Here is a 24,693-nt window from a genome sequence, read left to right as displayed (position 1 = left end):
AGATGATGCTGTAATTTACCGTCTAGTAAGGTCATCCGAAGACCAGTATCAGTTGCAAAGCGATTTAGAAAAGATTGCTGTGTGGTGTGGCAGGTGTCAGTTGACGCCAAATAACGAAAAGTGTGAGGTGATCCACATGAATTCCAAATGAAATCCGTTGGAATTCGATTACTCGATAAATAGTACAATTCTCAAGGCTGTCAATTCAAGTAACAACTTCAGTTGGAAAGACCACATAGATAATATTGTAGGGAAGGCGAGCCAAAGGTTGCGTTTCATTGGCAGGACACTTAGAAGATGCAACAAGTCCACTAAACAGACAGCTTACACTACACTCGTTCGTCCTCTGTTAGAATATTGCTGCGCGGTGTGGGATCCTTACCAGGTGGGACTGACGGAGGACGTCGAAAGGGTGCAAAAAAGGGCAGCACGTTTTGTATTATCAGGTAATAGGGGAGAGAGTGTGGCAGATATGATACGCGAGTTGGGATGGAAGTCATTAAAGCAAAGACTTTTTCGTCGTGGCGAGATCTATTTACGAAATTTCAGTCACCAACAACTTTCTCTTCCGAATGCGAAATATATTTTCTTGAGTCCAACCTACATAGGTAGGAATGATCATAAAAATAAAATAAGAGAAATCAGAGCTCGAACAGAAAGGTTTAGGTGTTCGTTTTTCCCGCGCGCTGTTCGGGAGTGGAATGGTAGGGAGATAGCATGATTGTGGTTCGATGAACCCTCTGCCAAGCACTTAAATGTGAATTGCAGAGTAATCATGTAGATGTAGATGTAGATGCCTTGCCGCCGCCGATTTCTCCACCTGCCCCAGTCTGCAATGTCGCTTATGTTCTGTGACCCTGGTGTTGATTGAACGTCCAGTCATTCCAATATAAACTGTACCGCATGTGCTGCGTATGCGGTATATGGCAAGTGATTTCTTTTCTCCTTTGCCGATCTGAGACAGTCTTTGATCTTGTTTGTCGGTTTATAAACAGTCTTTACGCCGCGTTTCCGCAATATACGGCCGATTCTGTCGGTCGTTCTGGGAATGTATGGCGGAAAGGCCGTGCCCGACTTTTCTTTTTTCGATGTGTTACTTCGCCGATTGTTTGATTCTGTTACACTTCTATTATAACTGGTGGGGTATCCATTGCTCTTCAGAACGCTTTCAGGTGTTGCACTTAGCGTCTGAGGTGTTGCGGCTCACGTATTCTTCTTGCTCGCGTTACGAGTCAAATCGCCACCCGAGCCAGAAAAAAGGCATGATTAACGCGCTGTCTAACGCGATTGCCAAACATAGTGTGTTTGAGGTATGTTAAAAGAAATTTTGTTTGACGGCGGATTTGACGAGATATTTGTGTTGATGTTTTGCCGCATTTATAATTTATGTCACAGTGTGGAAACTTCGATCAAGCATAAAAAATAGCACTGACAGTTACCAAAATGGTTGATGTGTTGCGTCTTTCCAAGCCATATATTACGTAGGAAGAGCTTAAGGTGGTTAGGACGTCAAACTGGCCGACTTGGAGCAGAAGAGGCGCTTCAGGACATTTTAATTTCCACTGACTATACTTTTACAAATAAATTCATAAAACTTTGTCAGCATGACCAGGAAGGGTTCAGGATTCACACTCATAGCAGTGAAACTTCAAAAATATAGCAAAATATATGCAGCCAATAGTAAGTTAAAAAATGATGAAATTTCACACGTAAAAAAATTTATTTTGTTATACTTTTGAACTTAAATTGCTATGAGTTTGAATCCTGAATCCTTCCTGGTCGTGTTGAAAAAGATGTATAAATTTATTTGTAAAAGTATAGACAGTGGAAATCAAAGTGTCGTGTGGTGCCTCTCCTGCTCCAAGTCGGCCCGTTTGACGTCCTACCCCCCTTAAGGAGAAAATCAATATTCTACTGAACAATATGTAAGCAGGAGTGGAATAAAATAAAATAAATTGGGCAGGACTCGCGTCCCGAGGTTTTCGTACAAACTTAGCTATACATATAGACAGTTATCCATCTCAGGAATCTAGACTCTCGACGATCTTTGCCTGCTATGAACATTGATACTGGCAAGATATCGGTGCTATCGGTCGCGAGATTTCCAAAACTTCAGTTTCAATTCTAAGTTTGAAATCGGATAAGAAATGATGTGATTAAAAATTAACAATTTTCTGATTTTTCCTTTAATTGTACCGTGAAATCTTGCTTCTTACCGAATTTCATGATTCTATATCAACGGGACGTTCCCTATAGGTTTTGTTGAGTGAGTTTGCGAGTATCAAAATGTGAGACCTAAATGGCCATACCTTTTGCTTGCATTGACTTAGAAGCTTCAAGTTTTTATTCAGCCAAGGGATCGTAAACCTTAGAATGTGCCACAAATTTCGACTTGATACGGTTTTTTCCTGTTCCTGAAAAAAAGGGTCTTAACAAACGAACATACAGTAGTATAACATATCACAAAAATTTTTTTCGTGGGAGAATTATTAATTGATAATTTTTAGTCTTTTCATTTACCTTGTACTGTGAAACATTGCTTCTTGCCAAATTTCATGATTCTAAGTTTAGGGAAGGTACCTTACAGGCTTTTATGAGTGAGTTTGCAAGTCTCAAAATATGTCACATAAATGGCCGTATCTTTTGAGTATTAATTTAGAAATTAAAGTTTTTACTCAGGCAAGGGATCGTCGACCTTAGAATGTGGCATAAATTTCAACGTAATTCGTCAACTCGTTCTTTATAGAAAGGGTTTTTAACAGTCGGACACACAGACAGACGGACAACAAAGTTATTCTATAACGGTTCCGTTTTTACCGATTTAGACACGAAACCCTAAAAATAGAAGCTCTGCGTTTCTTCCACAGATAATGTATGTGCTCGCACGTTGTTGTATTTGAATAATCTGTGACTGGAGGATCAAGCATAAGAGAATAAACTTTCGTTTTCTTGTGTCTTCTTTTTCAATGTGAGGGCGAAGTAATTCGTTTATTTAAAGTTTGACTTTCCATTTGGAGAAATTTCATGTAATCGTCAGGTTTTGGGTGTAACATTCCCTTTAGCGGATTTTCATGGGTATATTTATCTCTCAGTTTCAACCATTCCCTGGACCAGCGTCTTGTTTTCTTTTTCTTCTTTATACAGAGAACAAGAAATGCTTTGTCTGCATTGGTAGCCATTCCAGCTATCGTCAAAATAGTTCGCGACATGAACAGCGTCCGCTCCAGACGTAAAGTTAAATTGAAAAAAACTTTGTTGGTTTGTGCTCGAGCTTGTTGTGGATAAAGAAGAGGGAATTTGACCAAAAAAATTGATCTTGTCAGGCGGTCTTTAGGCTTTTTTTGCTAATCACTATGCCAAATGTTTAGTCCTTGTACTTCATGTGTCGGATCTCATTGAAATGTCGCTCTCTGTGCGTCATTTTCATTAAACCTACTTACAAAATTATAAAGCATTGTAGATCTCTGTAGGAAGAACTGCAGGAGGGAAGTTGTATGGAGATGAGGGCCAGAGATTTGCAGCTTTGGCAATTCTGGCAGGGGTACAGGACAACTTCGGTATGGCTCCGGTTTATCTTATACCATACTAGTTTGGCTTCCCCTTCGTCGCTCGAGTAAACAGTAGGGTCTGCACAGATTTTTTATATTTTTATTTTCCTTTAATAGATTTTATGTTGTTCACAAACTGAAATATCTACTAAACTTTTCACGCTAATTAAGGCTGTAGAAACATGGTTCAAAAATGGCTCTGAGCGCTATGGGACTTAACATCTATGGTCATCAGTCCCCTATAACTTAGAACTACTTCAACCTAACTAACCTAAGAACAGCACACAACACCCAGCCACCACGAGGCAGAGAAAATCCCTGACCCCGCCGGGAATCGAACCTCGGAACCCGGGCGTGGGAAGCGAGAACGCTACCGCACGACCACGATATGCGGGCTAGAAACATGGTCTGTTACGAATGTACAGCTGACCAATAAGCGATTCTGGTACCTGGAGTCAGAGGTTTCTGTTAATCGGGCCTTTTCAGTTCTTGTGGCGATATTTACATAGAAACGTTCATCCTTTTACACAGAGTTTTTATAAGTGAAACAACAATTTTCGTAGATTTATCTTTAAAAATGTTTAATATATAATGAAGTGTTTTCAAAGACACTGAATAACGTCTTTTCTTGTTTCTAACCGAGAAATCAAATACCAAAATTCGTAGATGTAATTTAAAAATGGTTTAGTAGTACTTCTGTAAAGACTTATTTTCAAAAAGAAACTTTCACCCACTATTTTAGACCCTTAGTCGTTGAATTTCAAAACTGGCTGAAACACTTATTTTTTTACTTTGGAACGAGAAACCAAACACCAATTTTCGTAGTTCTTCAAAATTGCCTTAATAGCGACATATTTTCAGAAAACCTTTCATCCTCTTCTTCACTCAGTTAGGGGTGAAATTTCGAACAATCCTTTAATAAACGATGGCTACAGTAAAAGATCACACCTCACCAAATTTCAAGTCAGTGTATCAGTCAGACCCTAGTTCCTCCCCTTAGGGATTTCCAATCCCAAAGAAAGCAGGTGTTCACAGATGTGAAAATTACCGAACTATCAGTTTAATAAGTCACGGCTGCAAAATACTAACACGAATTCTTTAGAGACGAATGGAAAAACTGGTAGAAGCCAAACCTGTAGGAAGTTCAGTATGGATTCCGGAGAAATGTAGAAACACTTAAGGCAATACTGACCCTACGACTTACCTTAGAAGATAGATTAAGGAAAGGCAAACCAGCGTTTCTGGCATTTGTAGACTTAGAGAAAGCTTTTGCCAATGTTGATTGGAATACTCTCTTTCAAATTCTGAAGGTGGCAGGGGTAAAATACGGGAAACGAAAGGCTATTTACAATTTGTACAGAAACCAGATGGCAATTATAAGAGTCGAGGGACATGAAAGGGAAGCAGTGGTTGCGAAGGGAGTGAGACAGGGCTGTAGCCTCTCCCCGATTTTATTCAATTTGTGTATTGAGCAAGCAATAAAGGAAACAAAAGAAAAGTTCGGAGTAGGAATTAAAATCCATAGAGAAGAAATAAAAACTTTGAGGTTCGCCGATGACATTGTAATTCTGTCAGACACAGCAAAGGACCTGGAAGAGCAGTTGAACGGAATGGACAGTGTCTTGAAAGGAGGATGTGAGATGAACATCAAAAAAAGCAAAACGAGGATAATGGAATGTAGTAGAATTAAATCGGGTGATGCTGAGGGAATTAGATTAGCAAATGAGACACTTCAAGTAGTAAATGAGTTTTGGTATTTGGGGAGCAAAATAACTGATGATGGTCGAAATAGAGAGGATATAAAATGTAGACTGGCAATGGCAAGGAAAACGTTTCTGCAGAAGAGAAATGTGTTAACAGAGAGTATAGATTTCAGTGTCAGGAAGTCGTTTCTGAAAGTATGGAGTGTAGCCATGTGTGGAAGTGAAACGTGGACGATAAATAGTTTAGACAAGAAGATGGTTCAAATGGCTCTGAGCACTATGGGACTTAACAGTTGTGGTCATCAGTCCCCTAGAACTTAGAACTACTTAAACCTAACTACCCTTAGGAGATCACACACATCCATGCCCGAGGCAGGATTCGAACCTGCGACCGTAGCAGTCGCGCGGTTCCGGACTGCGCGCCTAGAACCGCGAGACCATCGCGGCCGGCAGACAAGAAGAGAATAGAAGCTTTCGAAATGTGGTGCTACAGAAGAATGCTGAAGGTTAGATGGGTAGATCACATAGCTAATGAGGAGGTATTGAATAGAATTGGGGAGAAGAGAAATTTCTGCTCACAACTTGACTAGAAGAGGGGATCGGTTGGTAGGACATGTTATGAGGCAACAAGGGATCACCAATTTAGTATTGGAGGGCAGAGTGGAAGGAGACCAAGAGATGAATACACTAAGCAGATTCAGAAGGATGTATATTACCGTAGGTACTGGGAGATGAAGAAGCTTGCACAGGATAGAGTAGCATGGAGAGCTGCATCAAACTAGTCTCTGGACTGAAGACCACAACAACAGGGATTTAATTTCCATAAGCTCTGGAAGACTTAGTTTTTTATTTCCAATCGAGAAGACAAATTCTAATTTTCGTACATTTACACGTAAAAATTCTTTCATAATGAAATATCCCTATATCGCCCCCTTAGGTATTGAATTTCCAAGAACGGCGAAACACGTATTTTTTTCTATTTCTAGCCGGAAAGTCCATCATCTGTTTTCGTAAATGTAGCTTTAAAAATGCTTCAGTATTGTTAAATAACAATTTATTTTAAAAAGAAAAAAAGCTTTCACCCACTATTTCATCCTCATTGGAGTTAAATTTCCAAAACTGTTGGAACACGTATTTCTTTATTGCTTCCCGAGAAACCAAATTTTAATTTTGGTAGTTTTATTTCAAAATAGCTGCAATAGCGACATAGTTTCAAAAAACCTTTCATCCCCCACTTCGCCCCCTTAGGGGTGTAATTTCGAACAATCCCTTACTAAACGATGCATGCCATATAAGATTAATTCCTCCTCGAAATTTCAAGTTTCTATCCTTAGCGGTTTGGGCTGGGCGATGAAGAGTCGATCAGTCAGTTGGTTCAAATGACTCTGAGCACTATGGGACTTAACTTCTGAGGTCATCAGTCCCCTAGGACTTAGAGCTACTTAAACCTAACTAACCTAAGGACATCACACACATCCATGCCCGAGGCAGGATTCGAACCTTCGACCGTACCAGTCGCGCGGTTCCGTACTGAAGCGACTAGAACCGCTCGGCCAACGCGGGCGGCCCGATCAGTCAGACAGGACATGTCCTTTTATTTTTTTGTGTCCATCCTTCTGATTGATGGTCCGCCGGACTTCGTCCTTCACTTTCGTAATAAAATATAAAATGAAACACCTGAAGCCGTCGTTTTGATGATATTTCATTACATTGTAACCAGTTTCGGTGGCTCAATACACCATCTTCAGGCCTTAAATGATTGTTAGGGGGTGAACTCCAGTCGTATACACGCTCCCATCAGTGACCTGGCTTCCGTAGTATATTGGAACAACGACGTTTTCTCTGCAACCATCAACTACCAACTATTGTGACTTAATAGAAGTTGGCCACTGATAGGATGATGTATACGACTGGAAATTCACCCTCTCAGTTTCAGTTAAGGCCTAAAGATTGTATACTGAGTCACCGAAACTGGTTGCAGTATAATAAAATAACATCAAAATGACTGCTTCACGTGTTTCATTTTATATTTTATTACGAAAGTGAAGAACCGAAGTTCGGCGGGCCGTCAGTCAGAAGGATGCGCATACAAAAAAATAATATGTTTCATTTTATTACATTTCCTTTTATATAAACAGAGGTGATAAAATTCATGGGATAAAATGGCTCAAATGGTTCAAATGGCTCTGAGCACTATGGGAGTTAACATCTGAGGTCATCAGTCCCCTAGAACTTAGAACTACTTAAACCTAACTAACCTAAGGACATCACACACATCCATGCCCGAGGCAGGATTCGAACCTGCGACCGTAGCGGTCGCGAGGTTCCGGACTGAAGCGCCTAGAACCGCTCGGCCACTGCGGCCGGCTGTCATGGGATACCTCCTAACATCGTGTCGGACATTCTTCTGCCCGGCGTAGTGCAAACCCCTGCAGAAATATTGGGTCATGTTGCCTCTGTAGGCATCTATAACTACGAAAATGTTGCTGGTGCAGGATTTTGTGCACGAACTGACCTCTCGATTATGTCCCATATATGTCCGATGGGATTCGTGTCGGGCGATCTGGGTGGCCAAATCATTCACTCGATTTGTCCATAATATTCTTCAAAGCAGTTGCCAACAGTCATAGCCCAGTGACATGGCGCATCGCCATCCAAAAAAAAAATCCATCGTCCTTTCGGTACATTAACTTCATAAATGGCTGCAAATAGCCTCCAAGTAGCCGAACATAACCATTTCCAGTCAATGATCGGTGGAGTTGGACCAGAGACCCCAGTTGATTCCATGTAAACACATCCCATACTGCTATGGAGCTACCACCAGCTTGCACAGTGCCTTGGGTTCATAGCTTCGTGAGGTCTGCACCACACTCGAACCCCGCCATCAGCTCTTACCAACAGAAATCGGCACTCACCTGCCCACGACAAGGTTTATCAGTCGTCCGGAGTCCACCCGTATGCGGTCACGAGCCTAGGAGAGGCGCTGCAAGTGATGTCGTGCTGACGGCCGGAGTGGCCGTGCGGTTCTAGGCGCTACGGTCTGGAACCGCGTGACCGCTACGGTCGCAGGTTCGAATCCTGCCTCGGGCATGGATGTGTGTGATGTCCTTAGGTTAGTTAAGTTTAAGTAGTTCTAAGTTCTAGGGTAGCCATGTATGGAAGGAGGCAACGGCCTTGCCGCAGAGGCTACACCGGTTCCCGTGAGATCACCGAAGTTAAGCACTGTCGGGCGTGGCCGGTGCTTGGATGGGTGACCATCCAGCCACCATGCGCTGTTGCCATTTTTCGGGGTGCACTCAGCCTCTTGATGCCAATTGAGGAGCTACTCGACCGAATAGTAGCGGCTCCGGTCAAAGAAAACCATCATAACGACCGGGAGAGCGGTGTGCTGACCACACGCCCCTCCTATCCGCATCCTCATCTTCGGATGATACGGCGGTCGGATGGTCCCGATGGGCCTCTTGTGGCCTGAAGACGGAGTGCTCTCTCTCTCATGTATGGAAGTGAAACATGGACGATAACTAGTTTGGACAAGAAGAGAATAGAAGCTTTAGAAATGTGATGCTACAGAAGAATGCTGAAGATTAGATGGGTAGATCACATAACTAATGAGGAGGTATTGAACAGAATTGGGGAGAAGAGGAGTTTGTGGCACAACTTGACTAGATGGAGGGATCGGTTGGTAGGACATGTTCTGAGACATCAAGGGATCACCAGTTTAGTAATGGAGGGCAGCGTGGAGGGTAAAAATCGTAGAGGGAGACAAAAAGATGAATACACTAAACAGATCCAGAAGGATGTAGGTTGCAGTAGGTACTGGGAGATGAAGAAGCTTGCACAGGATAGAGTAGCAAGGAGAGCTGCATCAAACCAGTCTCAGGACTGAAGACCACAACCACAACAACAAGTTCTAGGGGACTGATGACTTCAGAAGTTAAGTCCCATAGTGCTCAGAGCCATTTTTTTTTATGTTGTGCTGTTAGCAAAGACAGCCGCATCAGTCATCTGCTGCCGTAGCCTATTAACCCCAAATTTTGCCGCTCTGTTCTAACGGATACGTTCGTCGCACATCCCATATTGATTTCTGCGGTTATTTCAAGCAGTGTTGCTTGTCTGTTAGCACTGACGACTCTCTACGCAAACGCCGCTTTTCTCAGTCGATAAGTGAAAGCTATCAGCCACTGCGTTGTCCGTGGTGAGAGGTAATGCCTGAAATTTAGTATTCCGGGCACCCTCTCGACGCTTTGGATCTCGGAATATTGAATTCCCGAACGATTTACGACAAGGAATGTCCCACGCATCTAGCCTCAATTACCATTCCGTGTTCAGAGTCTGTGAATTCCTTTCTTGCAGCCATAATCACGTCGGAAACGTTTTCCACATGAATCATCTGGGTACAAATGACAGCTCCGTCAATCCACTGCCTTTTTATACATTGTGTACTCGGTACTGCTGCCGTCTGTGTAAGTGCATACCGCTGTCCCACGATTTCGTCGTCTGACAAGAAGACGGCACGACCGTGTGGGGTCGGGGATTTGTCCAAAATTTTGTGTGGTGAAAGAGGTCCCCTAACACCTCACGTGGTTAAAATATTAGGACGCACTACCGGGAAAATCCCAGGAAAAATCGATCCAAAGTTTCTTAGGTGCGTTATGAGTATAAAATGATAGCCCATTGCCGAGACGCCGTCTGGCTTACCTCGTTGATAGTGTGCCTCATCGTTACACATGTGGAGATCGGATTATCAACTGGAGGTGGACCAGGGAGAAAATTGCTCAAATAACAAGAACTTCAGCAAGCAATGTACCGGCTAACATTTTCTTCAGACCAGAGGAAAGTTACTACCCTCAGGCAAAAAATAACGCAGTGATTTGGTTAATGGGCAAATATACAAGTTATGTTTTTGATAATATTGGGAGCGATGAACATATTGAATACAAGATGTATATGGAAAATGAATTCGAGAAAATACTTAAATATCAGAATCACAATAAGAAATATGGTAGTATGCTCCGAATTGTCTTCAACCGAATGGGTATAAGTTAGGAACTGGATTCCTAGTAGAGAGGAAATGGGTTGGGTCACGTTCCCGACCCTAACCTCACCTGCAAGTCACACATGAAAAATAAATCACTAGTACAGCAGATACAGGAATATGGCGACAAACATCTGGTGTCTGATATAAAGGAATATCTTGAACTCATGGATGCGTTTAGAAGGCTGGAACTGACAAAAATAACAAGGCAGTGAAGTATTTTGCGATGTCGCTGTTCGGGACTGCTCTTCTGTCCACGTAATACACTCTGGAAGGAACACACATCAAGGATTTACTGAATGGTTAATTTGGGTCTGGGAAATGATGATGAGGAACCTCAGGCTGCAGAAGAAGAAAATGTACATGCTGATCTGCCACCAGTTGAAGGTGACAGTGAAGGTGCTAAATGTGTGCTACTGCTAAAGACTCATTTTTTTAATGCTGTAATTTATGACTGCAATTATCTGTCACGTTATTTATGTCATTTCATTGTAGCCATTTTTGTTACTGTTTTTGTGGAATAAAAAAATTTAAAAAAATGAAAAAACAGATGGTTACGGCTCAGATTCTTACGCCAGAGGTCTCGGGTTCGATTCCTCCTCTGGCACTTTTTTTTCCTTCTGTTTCATTTTCTTTTGTTATTCCACCAATTTTTCAGAAAGTTTCCCGTACCTACATTATCTTTAACAAATTAGTTACATTATTGAATAAAAGTTATTTTCTTTTTGTCCAACAACACAATTCATGGCGGTGGGTTTTCCATTTTTCATGGTAAAGTGTATGAGGAGAAACATTGGGTTTTTAATCAGAATAACAAAGTCGACTGGGAAACATTCAATTTTTACACATGTAATATTTATAAACAAGAAGCGCAGTGGCAATTATCGTAAAAAAAAAACAAAGCAATAATTTTTGCGACATGTTTTGCAACATATAAAAGCGGATTTTTTATAGTCTCAGGGCGTTTGCAATAAATGTGTATAAAAACATACCCCATTAACATTTACGTAAATGTTTTGAGTTTCTGATAATTTTGAGGCAAACCAGGCATGCTGAATCATGTCTCGGAATATTGGTTAATCATAGAATGAATTTTTATACAACCTTCCAGGGGATTAATTTCACGGCTCTCCTGTAACAATGCAAGCGCTTTATGAAATTTTTAACTTGCCTGTAAAACTAAACATCACAAGGTCCACCAAAGAAGTGCATTTTGGAAGTATGACTTTTACAGACCAAGTTGGCGTATTTTCGTCATGTTGAAAAATTGCATCATATCTCTCCGGATTCGTTTGACCTCTCAAAGAGTTAATGAGAAGTAAATATTTATTCTCTCCAGTGTATTATTATAAAGTTCTCCGGCCAATAACATAGCATCGCGAGAGCTTTCTTCCGAAGATGTCGATGCAATTAAATTATTTTCCGTCAACAGCTTTTCATAATATACCACTGCGTCCTTCAATCGTAATTTTAATAGATCACTATGAATGGATTCCTCAGGAATTTCTTCTCCTATTCCAGATGAGCCAGCAACTTCTTCAGTTGACATGTTTAACCTCGGATCAGAATAACACTTTGAAATTTGAAACAGGCACGTCTGTTCACGACGAAATCAAAAACAAACTGCCATTTACTTCTCACGGATCGCGCACGGTCCTATGCGCAGATGACCGTTATAATCCCAAGGGGTCTCCTAAAAAGTCCCTTTAAACCTTGAAACCCCATAAATCGAAATAGAACAACGAGCACGAATATTTTTCAGTGAATGAAAAACTTTACGTTCTTGAGCTAAAATAATGTTTTAAAAATAATGTAGGTTTCAGAAACTTTTTGAATAATTGGTGGAATAACAAAAGAAAATGAAATAGAAAAAAAAGTGCCAGAGGAGGAATCGAACCCGAGACCTCTGGCGTAAGTGTGATAACCCTAACCATCTACGCCACACATAACGCACCTAAGAAACTTTGGATCGATTTTTCTCGGGATTTTCCGAGTAGTGCGTCCTAATACGAGGGCTGTCCAGAAACTAAGTTCCGATTGATCGCGAGACGGAAACTGCAGTGAAAATCAGATATGTTTCACTTGTAACACTTAGCTACACGTTCCAGCTACTTCTCTACGTAGTCGCCGTTCTGACTTCTTAGCGTTGTACCAACTTCCCAATACCCTCGTCATATAAGGCAGCCGCCAGTGCTTTCCGCCGATTCTCTACGCTGGCCTATAGCTCGCTGTCTGTGCCAAAATGTTGTCTTCATAGCCAGTGGTTCATGTGAGCAGAGATGAAACTCAGAGAGAGACATTACGTTCTGTATTGTGGGTAATCAAAAATTGGCAATTGAAAACTATGTAGGAGCACTTTCATTGCCCCTGCAGAATGCGGCTATGAATTGTCTCGAAGAAGAAACCGCACGACAGTTATGTCATGTTGGCTACATAGCTTCAGGCGAAATTTCTCACCAGGCCCTCGTACTCGGCGGAAGACACTACTGTTCTATGAATCTTTATTTGCTCCTCGTGAGATCAGAAATGAGAAGAGCGCCGTGATGCTATCTAGGGTCATACTAGAGACACTGCCCAACACACCTGCGCAAAGCTTTATCGGATTTTCGTAGTCGTTTCCATTTCGCGAACGATCGGAACTTACTTTCTGGACACCCCTCGTATTTTAACCACGTGAGGTGTTAGGGGTCCTCTTTCAGCATACAAAATTTCGGACAAATGCCCGACACCACGGTCGTGCCGTCTCCTTGTGAGTGTGTGTGCACAATAAGCGAAATATCTGTTAAGTGTTCTCTTTCCTGGTGCGGTGGTCTAATATGTGTACGATCAAAGGTGGTCCACCGGAGAGCGTAGAGGGTTGCAACTCGGTCAGGGGCTTGGCTCCCCGCGTGGAGTGGGGTCAGCGGCGGCGGCCGAGCTGTGTCGCGGCCACACAATGGACCGTTATCTGCCCGCTGCTGATAAGGAGCGGCACTGCAGTGCAGCGGACAGCGGACAGCCAGTCAGTTGTCGGGCAGACGGCGCTCCGAGAAGACGCAGCTCCTACCGCGGGTGAGTGTGCGCTGGCACGGCGAGTCCACGTGGTCTACCAGGGGGGGTGCAGCATTGCCGGTTCTGCACAGAGTGGGTTTCGCTGCCGGATTTTATCTACTACGCTCGATAGTCTTTCCGTGTAACCACTATGCAGCACTTCAGGGCTCTGCCGAGGGGGTGGCGAGATAGGTACCGGCGAGGGTGGGAAGGCGTTCGTTTCAGTTCCGTACTGTCGCCTGATAAAGCAAAGTAAGAGCCTACGGAATATCAGACCAGCTGTGTGGCTGGATTGAAGAGCTTTTAGCAAACAGAACACAGCATGTTGTTCTGAATGGAGAGACGTCTGCAGACGTTAAAGTAACCTCTGGCGTGCCACAGGGGAGTGTTATCGGACCATTGCTTTTCACAATATATATAAATCACCTAGTACATAGTGTCGGAAGTTCCATGCGGCTTTTCGCGGATGATGCTGTAGTATACAGAGAAGTTGCTGCATTAGAAAATTGTAGCGAAATGCAGGAAGATCTGCAGCGGATAGGCACTTGGTGCAGGGAGTGGCAACTGACCCTTAACGTAGACAAATGCAATGTATTGCGAATACATAGAAAGAAGGATCCTTTATTGTATGATTATATGATAGCGGAACAAACACTGGTAGAAGTTACTTCTGTAAAATATCTGGGAGTATGCGTGCGGAACGATTTGAAGTGGAATGATCATATAAAATTAATTGTTGGTAAGGCGGGTACCAGGCTGAGATTCATTGGGAGAGTCCTTAGAAAATGTAGTCCATCAACAAAGGAGGTGGCTTACAAACCACTCGTTCGATCTATACTTGAGTATTGCTCATCAGTGTGGGATCCGTACCAGATCGGGTTGACGGAGGAGACAGAGAAGATCCAAAGAAGAGCGGCGCGTTTCGTCACAGGGTTATTTGATAAGCGTGATAGCGTTACGGAGATGTTTAGCAAACTCAAGTGGCAGACTCTGCAAGAGATGCGCTCAGCATCGCGGTGTAGCTTGATGTCCAGGTTTCGAGAGGGTGCGTTTCTGGATCAGGTATCGAATATATTGCTTCCCCCTACTTATACTTCCCGAGGAGATCACGAATGTAAAATTAGAGAGATTCGAGCGCGCACGGAGACTTTCCGGCATTCGTTCTTCCCGCGAACCATACGCGACTGGAACAGAAAAGGGAGGTAATGACAGTGGCATGTAAAGTGCCCTCCGCCACACACCGTTGGGTGGCTTGCGGAGTGTAAATTTAGATGTAGATGTAGAAGGGGTGAAGGGGAAGGGGGGGGGGGCAGGACCGTTCGGAAAAGAAAACAAAAACAAGGACAGATTAAGAATAAGCGGGATAGGTACGGTAACTTCCCATTGTTGAACTTCCGCACTTGTGTGTGTGTGTGTGTGTGCAAAACATGTAGACCGGGGGTTTGTTTTAACTTGAGACAGCTAAATTTGTCGAAAACGACGCGTTCTACGAAAAAGAAATGTTCCAGGTGAAAAGTTAATATTAGTAAATAGTACATCTGTATATGATACAGCTGACCACATCCTAACTATCCTTCTTGCGTAGGCGGGGTCTAATTCGTATTTTCAAATGGGAACCCAGCCCCCATTTTCACTGCAATCCGAATTCCACACCGAAAAATACTGTACCTACGGCTTACCCAGACCATTGTTTTCCATATGCAGTAGATGGCGCTGTAATTGACAAATAGCAAGCGTACCTGTTTTTACAATTAAGGACCGACACATTTGATTCTACATTTAATTTTACGATGTAAATATAGACCTTCTTTTCTAACGGTTGATATTTATGTGCAAATGTTATTTGAGTGTTGCAAATGTACAACTAATACGGCTATGCATTGACATTTCTGCCAAATAAGTTATTTGCATGGTAACGTAGCTTTCTGCTCCCTAAGGAGTTGATTGTGGTGAGTCCCCAGTCCATCAGAATGCTTGATTTTGGTAGCGCCCTCGAACGCCGCTATCAGGGTGACTAATTTCGGCGCATGTTCCCATCCAACCACCGTTACTCCCGCGTCGGCCGCTATGTGGCTACCGGCGGTATACAAACCACAACCATCGTAGTAAGGTAAAACGCCAACGAGGTGGTAGTGACTGGCGCGCCTGCTACGGATACCGAAATTAAGCACCCCAATGGTGAGATGCCAAGTAGCTCATAGGTTGGTTGGTTGGTTTGAGGAAGGAGACCAGACAGAGTGGTCATCGGTCTCATCGGATTAGGGAAGGATTGGGAAGGAAGTCGGCCGTGCCCTTTCAGAGGAACCATCCCGGCATTTGCCTGGAGTGATTTAGGGAAATCACGGAAAACCTAAATCAGGATGGCCGGACGCGGGATTGAACCGTCGTCCTCCCGAATGCGAGTCCAGTGTCTAACCACTGCGCCACCCCGCTCGGTAAGTAGCTCATAGACATCAAGCATCCTCACGAGAAGAGAAAACTATTACATCCGCATTGTTGTTCCTGGGTCACGCTTATGTAGTTTCTAACCAGACATTGAAACGGATAACAGTATTGTACTCTAACAATAAAGTAAATTTCGAAAATAAATTTCAGCCTTAGAACACAAAGGTTTACATTTACAAAATGGTTCAAATGGCTCTAAGCACTATGGGACTTAACTTCTGAGGTCATCAGTCCCCTAGAACTTAGAACTACTTAAACCTAACTAACCTAAGGACATCACACACATCCATGCCCCAGGCAGGATTCGAACCTGCGACCGTAGCGGCCGCGCGGCTCCAGACTGTAGCGCCTAGAACCGCTCGGCCAACCCAGCCGGCTTACATTTACATTGTAAATGAAATTAGACAGGCGAAATAGCCTCAGACTTCAAGAAGAATATAATAATTCCAATCCCAAAGAAAGCAGGTGTTGACAGGTGTGAAAATAACCCTACTATCAGTTTAATAAGTCACCGTTGCAACATAGTAACACGAATTCTTGACAGAAAAATGGAAAACCTCGAGGAAGGTCAGTTTGGATTCCGGAGAAATCTAGGAACACACGAGGGGATACTGACCCCACGACTTCTTATAGAATATGGGTTAAGGAAAGGCAAACCTACGTTTCTAGCATTTGTAGGCTTTGAGAAAGGTTTTGACATTGTTGACTGGAATACTCCCTTTCCAATTCTGAAGGTGGCAAGGGTAAAATACAGGACGCGGAAGACTATTTACAATTTGTACAGAAACCAGATCGCAGTTACAAGAGTCGAGGGGCATGAAAGGGAAGCAGTGGTTGCGAAGGGAGTGAGACAGGGCTCTGGCCTATCCCCGATGTTATTCAATCTGTATATTGAGCAAGCAGTAAAGGAAACAAAAAAATGTCGAGTAGGAATTATAATCCAGGAAGAAGAAATAAAAACTTTGAAATTTGCCGATGACATTGTAGTTCTGTTAGAGTCAGCAAATGACGTGGAAGAGCAGTTGAACGGAATGGACAGTGTCTTGAAAGGAGGATATAAGATGAACATCAACAAAAGCAAAACGACTATAATGGAATGTAGTCAAATTAAATCAGGTGATGCTGGGGAAATTAGATTAGGAAATGAGACACTTCAAGTAGTAGATGAGTTTTGCTATTTTGGAAGCAAAATAAATGATGATGGTCGAAATAGAGAGGATATAAAATGTAGATTGGCAATGGCAAGGAAAGCATTTCTGAAGAAGAGAAATTTGTTAACATCGAGTATAGATTTAAGTGTCAAGAAGTCGTTTCTGAAAGTATTTGTATGGAGTGTAGCCATGTATAGAAGTGAAACGTGGAGGATAAATAGATTAGACAAGGCGCCGGCCGAAGTGGCCGTGCGGTTAAAGGCGCTGCAGTCTGGAACCGCAGGACCGCTACGGTCCCAGGTTCGAATCCTGCCTCGGGCATGGATGTTTGTGATGTCCTTAGGTTTAACTAGTTCTAAGTTCTAGGGGACTAATGACCTCAGAAGTTGAGTCCCATAGTGCTCAGAGCCAGAGAGATTAGACAAGAAGAGAATTGAAGCTTTTGAAATGTAGTGCTACAGAAGAATGCTGAAGATTAGATGGGTAGATCACGTATCTAATGAGGAAGTACTGAACAGAGTTGGAGAATTTGTGACACAACTTCACGAGAAGGAGGGATCGGTTGATAGGACATGTTCTGAGGCATCAAGGGATGACCAGTTTAGTACTGGAGGCAGCGTGGAAGGTAAAAATCGTAGAGGGAGACCAAGAGATAAATACACTAAGCAGATCCAGAAGGATGTAGTTTGCAGTAGGTACTTGGAGATGAAGAAGCTTACACAGGATAGAGTAGCATGGAGAGCTGCCTCAAACCAGTCTCTGGACTGAAGACCACAACAACAACAACAACAACAACATGAAATGATAGGATCAAATGTGTGTGTAAAAACAGGAAGACCTTCAAATTACTTCTTTCTTTTCAAGTGCCAAGGAAGTGAAATAAACGTTACTGTTAACTCAGTTTTTAATTTCAAGGGTTGTTAATGTTCATATTGAAAACTGGACCACAGTTAGGCACTGATGTTCATAAATGTGGTCCATCTCGCATACATTTTGGTGGTTTATAGCTTTGACTCTTATGTCCGTTTATAACAGTTGGAAATTAAAGAAAAATGTTATTTATTTAACCCATTTGTGATGCAATGTATAAAACTTAAATACCTGTACAGAAGAAAATAAATGGTACAACTATTTATTCGCCCCATGCGCTTTCGAGTTCCTTTTAAGAATATAATTTTCTTCAGTTGACGCCTTAACCACGGGGTTGAATTTTGCAAATTACACTACCCTGCATAAGTTTGGAAACTCTAATTGACTATGTACAACAGAAAGGAAATACATTACTAAACTGAATTTTATTGTTTTCGAAATGTTTATTAAGCTCAAACAATACATGGGAAAATGTAACAGTTAAATTTTAGATTCCCTAAATTAGCCGCTTCTTGCCTTCAATCACTGCCTTGCATACTCTTGGCGTGCAATGGTTCAATTCCGCCAAGGTTTCAGCTAGAATTAGTCTCCTTTCTTGCTGCAAGACCCCCCACTAGTGTGTCCTACTCATGATATCCCGTTTTCGGATCCTCCTGTCCAAATCATCCCATAGTAGCTCGATTGGGTTACGATAAGGGCACTGGGGAAGCCATTCCACGTTTTTCTCAAAATTTTCTAAATCTCTAGGGATACCACATAGTTCTGAGGCAAACGGAACGTATGTTTCGGGTCGTTGTATTGCTGCAAGACATGCCTTTTCCCAATGTGACGCAAACGAGATGTCTTGAAATATCGCTGAAGAATGGCATGATAATTTTTTGGTTCATTTTTCCATCTATTTTCACGAACCTCCGACTTTATTTCCTCTAAAAGATCTTCATATCATCACGGAACCCCCTACATACTACACAATTGGAATTACCCACTGAGGAATCAAGCGTCCATGAGGAGAACAACGTACGAATTGACGGCGCTTACTTTCAGATATTTAGAATCCGGATTTGTCACTGAATAAGACCGTTTCCAAAATCCCTGCTGTCTACTGTTGGTGTGTCGTAGCCCACTGTAGCATTTTCAATCTGTTAACGGTTTCTGTACTGGTACGTAATCCTGGCGAGTGTTTTCTGCCAGACAACGTCTCACTGTTGACTCACTCATTGGTGTATCCCTAACTGTGTTTAGTTTTGCAGTCAATTCACGGATAGTATTGAATCTATTACATTTACTGGTAACTACCAAATATTTTTCGCGGCGTTCTGACATTTTTGTGGGCGCCCCTGAGCGAGGACAATCACCGCAGGAGTCTGTATCTCGATCCCGGTGCATGGTCTTGACAACTCTGCAATGGACATCTTCAATTACTTTGACGTTTGTCGAAAACTTTTGCCTTCTTAGTGTTCACTGATTGTCTTTACTCGTGAATCACCATTACTTTCGCTGCGTGTACCACCTTCTTTCGCGGCGTATCCTACCTTCACACAAACGGAACTACAACTGAACAGAACTGTAAACAACGGTACTCTACACTGTGGAGCCGTCTACTGGCCCCACCTGGCGTCTTTAGCAGAGCTGCTTGGACCGGTAAAGTTAGTTTATATAAAACCGAGCGGTACCACCATGTATGTATACGTACGACAATTATCTGTACAGTACTGTGTCATTATTAATAGTTATTTGAGAATGCTATTCTGTTTTATAACCAATAACCCACACTGACAACTCCTAGCTTGCTCCTTTGCAATAGGCAGTATTGTGTTTCCAAACTTATGGAGGGTAGTGCGCATCAGATTCGTTGTACATAAGAAGATCCCTTTCTGTAGGCCAAATCCTCAGTTTCCCATTTCTTACCATGGAACTTATTTCTGCCCCAGATTTGTCAGCTTCAATGACTACCTGCCCTGACTTCACTCTCATATTTGATAGTGACTAAATGTTAATTTTAGACGCTTTCCTCCGACTGAGCTACTTTTCAAGTATTTCCCTTAGGAACAAGACCATAGTATGTCGGGGATAAGAAAGATATGGTATCCCACCTTACCTGTTTTGATACTTATTGTTCATTATTTACTGAAGTAAGGCCCGTAGATTGTGTTAAAAACAGCTATTTTAGCTTCAGCGAATCCAAAGAAACTACGTAGACATGAACACCATGTAGATGAAACTCTTGGACCACAGCTATGTCTCAGGCTTCAGTTTTTTTTTATATAAAATATCATATAACACAAATTCATTAAAAATTATGTGACAAAGCATTGCTAAATAACGAGAAGCAATACAGAATATGAACAAACAAAGTCTTGGGTGTAGTGTCAACATTTTTTACTACTTCCCATTAATTTTAACACTGCAACCAAGACTGTTTGTTTGTCCATATCACAAATACTGGTTGTTATGCCAACCGCAGAATGAAATGGAAGCAGCTTTAGTACACAGAACTACTTAAATTTCCTTGTCTGTTTATAGACACACACGAAAGTCTGCAAAAAAATCACATTCATTCCTCAACAAAACTCAACAGCCGCTGAAACTTACCAAGCACGCTAATCAATTAATTTGACTGTTTTCATAGACTGCAGCACCTATCGGACTTCCAAATGCAGCGCAAAAGAAACACAGACATTTTCACAGGTCTGCTCAACAGTATGATTCGAGACTGGCGGTTTGGACCATAGCTGTGGGTCTGGACCATAGTTATGGGAAATTACGGTAGTGAGTGCTCCTATCACTGATGTTCGTATCTCTAGCCTATGAGAACAAGCCTTTCCCTCTAACCGCAACTGTAAATGCACGCTGTTGTCACCGTGTCATCTACCACTAGCATTGTTTTTGTACCAGCAGCGCGCCTGGTTCACAGAGCTGCCACGTACATAGTTCCCTCATGTTCAAGAATGGAGTTCTTTCTTGTACTTCGCTACAGTGTTGTACATTCCGTCTTCAGGCCACGAGTGGCCTACCGGGCCCATCCGACCGCCGTGTCATCCTCAGTGGAGTATGCAGATAGGAGGGGCGTAGGGTCAGCACACCGCTCTCCCGGTCGTTAAGATGGTATTCTTGACCGAAGCCGCTACTATTCGGTCGAGTAGCTCCTCAGTTGGCATCATGAGGCTGAGTGCACCCCGAAAAATGGCAACAGCGCATGGCGGCCTAGATGGTCACCCATCCAAGTGCCGACCACGCCCGATAGAGCTTAGCTTCGGTGATCTCACGGGAACCGGTGTATCCACTGCGGCAAGGCCGTTGCCCTCGCTACAGTGTTGTAGGATCTTAAATATCGATGAGCGGATGCTGAAACCAACTACAACTACAATCAGTCGCCGTTTGTGATGGTTCAATTTTTATTAGGCCGTGACCAGTTTTGAATCTCCCAGCGACTAATCTTGATATGGTACACACTTTAATCAGTGTTTTTGTCACTGGGGGAGCTGTGTAGAGTTATTGGCATCCATGGGTTTAATCCTGGCGCACACTTTACTCTGGAAAATATAATTTATGCCTTCCATTTATGTCACAGCACTACACAAACTTTTCCAAAAGCAACTCCCATAAGCTCTACAGGATGTAAAGCATGTACAGCCCGTAAAATAAACGGGAGTTGATCGTGTGGCAAAGTTCGTGTTTTATATTTGTGTTTTATGTTTGTGCACCAGAATCAAACCCATGGATGCCATCAACTCTACACAACCCTCACAATGATACAATGATTGAAAGTGTGTACCTTCTGAAGATGAGTCGCTTTGCGATTCGAAGTCAGTCATGATATAATAAAAACTTAATCATCCGGAAAGGTAGTTATTTCTCATCACAGTCGCAGTGTTCTACATCCTGTCCGCCCCGATAGCTGAGTGGTTAGTGTGACGGATTGCCATCCTGTGGGCCCGGCTACGATTCCCGGCTGGGTGGGGGATTTTTCTCCGCTTGGACTGAGTGTTGTGTTGTCTTCATCATCATTTCATTCCCATCCGGCGCGCAGGCCGCCCAATGTGGCGTCGAATGTAGTAAGACCTGCACCAAGGCAGCCGGACCTGCCTCGCAAGGGGCCTCCCGGCCAATGACGCCAAATGCTCATTTCCATTTTTGTTCTACATCCTTAATGAATAAAAGTTATAAACATACTAAGGCTTCCGGTTTTTTTCCAGTTTCTGCCGACTGAAGACGGAAGCGAGGCATGAGAATGGAGGAAGTAGTCAAAAGAAAAGGGGGGGGGGAGTAAAATGCAATTTAATTGCCCCTCCTGCTACTAATTTTCCTGCTGCCAAGTTTCAGTTGGGACACTCCGCATTGGAAATGAGAAAGATATCTATACCATCCCTTCTGAGAGTGATTAATAATATTATAGGAGTTGTTACTCGTTGTACCTACAGACAGCTACACTCTGAATATTTACTTTGAATCCTTGTACAAACAAATGCATGTTCTGCCATTGGCCCTCAGCTGTGCTGCACAGGCATCTGGTGTCGCAACACCACTGGAAGAAGCCAACTTGTATTAGATATTTTGTTGTTATTCTACTGTGAGTGAAACGCTGGCTCACGCTAAAGCAGGGATGTACAAGATTTCGGCTTGTGGGCATGCTCGAATTTCGGCTTGTGGGCCATGCTCGAGCCGGAGTGCCAAAGCGCTCAGCCTCGCTTCACATTTCCCCCACCACCACGCCGCAGTGTCTGAGCGCGAGGAGGGGGGAGAAGGGAAAACAGCGAATGCGCCACATTTAAAAAAATGGCAGTATAGTCGTAAATGCTTTTATACTTCACGTTTCTCAACAACACAGATCACAAACAAATCAAGTTTTCAGCATCAATTAATTAGTCTTGGCGCACTGAAGACATACTACAACTTCTATCTCGTACAAACTGTCGGCATACGGACAGACGCAGAATTTCGCTCTCAAGTTGCATGTGATCGAGACATATTTAGTTTCTTAATCGTGAAAAGATCTTTCACACAAATATGTCGACCAAAATATTGTAGCACTTTTGCAACCTCATTATGGAGACTTGGAAAATCATCTGAGAAAAGCAATGTATAAATACTGGACCGATTTAATGTCAAAAGATTTGTAATTAAAACTTTGAATTACCTTGCAGATCAATCAGTTACATCGCACATGCATAGGGGCGCTTTCAACTGAAACGGCAAACAGTCTTGGAAACAGGTGTATGATTGGCAGTGTCCTCAAGAACTTTATAAACTATCGTTGTAATTCTTGCAAGGCCACAATCAATTTGTCAGACCTCGCGCTTTCTTAAATGCCGGTGAGCTTAGCGAATTGGTTTGTCTTTGTCAGAACGCGTCCCTTCCACAACGTGATTTTCTTTTTAAATGCATCCCCATCACATCAGAAACAAGTTACTGTGCACTGTCTTATTGTGGGCAATGTGCAGTGATGCGGCGCAATGGTTAGCACACTGGACCTGAATTTGGGAGTGTTGTGTGATGTCCTTAGGTTAGTTATGTTTAAGTAGTTCTAAGTTCTAGGGGACTGATGACCATAGATGTTAAGTCCCATAGTGCTCGGAGCCATTTGAACCATTTGATTTTGGGAGTGCGACAGTTCAAACCTGTGTCCGGCCATACTAATTTAGATTTTTTGTGCTTTCCTTAAATCGCTGCTGGGATGGTCCCTTTGAAACGGCATAGCCAATTTCCCCCCCCCCCCCCCCCCTCCATGACAAATACGAGCTTGTGCTCAGTCACTGTAGACCTCGATGTCGATGTCTTCCTTCCTTCCTTCCTTCCTTCCTTTCCTTTGTCGTGTGCAGTCAAGTGCAAAGTGTGCAATCCATTCAGGATGTTCTAATTTTCGCTCCTACACTCCTTTTGCCTTCATAAATTCAACAACAGCGAGATTTGCCGCAAGGGATTAGCCGAGCAGTCTAAGGCGCTGCAGTCATGGGCTGAGCGGCTGGTCCCGGCGGAGGTTCGAGTCCTCCCTCGGGCATGGGCGTGTGTCTGTTTGTCCTTAGGATAATTTAGGTTAAGTTGTGTGTAAGCTTAGGGACTGATGACCTTAGCAGTTAAGTCCCATAAGATTTCACACACATTTGAACATTTGAACAGCGAGATTTAAATCGAAAAGTCGTTCCAGGCATGCCCCTTGGCTTTACCAGCTCAATTTGCAGTAATAAATGAAGTCTTCAAACTCTTCGTTCATTTCCACTGAAAATTGTTGCAACTGAAATTGGAAATGTGGGTGCGACTTCAGAAATTTTATTATTCGTACCACCAATTTCGTCGAGTGCTACATGCCCGCAAATTTAGCACAAAGTGTTTCTTGATGTACACAAGAATGAATTCCCTCTGTCAATCGTTCTAATTCTTTGCTCTTTCATTGTCACCTAGAATTGTGAGTTCTTGCTGCTTGGTAGTACTGGGTGATCAAACAGTCAGTATAAATTTGAAAACTGAATAAATCACGGAATAATGTAGATAGAGAGGTACAAATTGACACTCATGCTTGGAAGACATGGGGGTTTTATTAGAACCAAAAAAATACAAAAGTTCAAAAAATGTCCGACAGATGGCGCTTCATCTGATCAGAATAGCAATAAATAGCATAACAAAGTAAGACAAAGCAAAGATGATGTTCTTTACAGGAAATGCTCAGAATGTCCACCATCATTCATCAACAATAACTGTAGTCGAGGAATAATGTTGTGATCAGCACTGTAAAGCGTGTCCAGAGGAGGCATTGGCATCTGATGTTGTCTTTCAGCATCCCTAGAGATGTCTGTCAATCACGATACACTTGCGACTTCAGGTAACCCCAAAGCCAATAATCGCACGGACTGAGGTCTGGGGACCTGGGAGGCCAAACATGACGAAAGTGGCGGCTGAGCACACGATCATCACCA

At 42.8% G+C, this 24,693-nt stretch overlaps 1 protein-coding gene and 1 pseudogene across 4 annotated transcripts in view; one reads left to right on the top strand and one right to left on the bottom strand.

Moving 5' to 3' along the window:
- Positions 1-24,693, top strand: part of LOC124711334 (glucose-6-phosphate exchanger SLC37A2) — a 369,968-nt gene that overhangs the window by 141,789 nt on the left and 203,486 nt on the right. The window contains exon 1 of one of the 4 annotated variants that reach the window (XM_047241368.1): positions 13,292-13,337. The exons of the other annotated variants lie outside the window; for them this stretch is intronic. The gene's annotated coding sequence lies outside the window, so the exon portion shown is untranslated. Of the gene's footprint in view, positions 1-13,291; positions 13,338-24,693 lie in introns of those variants that run through there. 4 annotated transcript variants of the gene reach the window in all.
- Positions 20,967-21,084, bottom strand: LOC124712807 (annotated as a pseudogene).

The sequence above is a fragment of the Schistocerca piceifrons genome, chromosome 8 (genome assembly GCF_021461385.2).
Source record: "Schistocerca piceifrons isolate TAMUIC-IGC-003096 chromosome 8, iqSchPice1.1, whole genome shotgun sequence".
Lineage (NCBI taxonomy): Eukaryota > Metazoa > Arthropoda > Insecta > Orthoptera > Acrididae > Schistocerca > Schistocerca piceifrons.
This window is presented reverse-complemented; position numbering and strand designations above follow the sequence as displayed.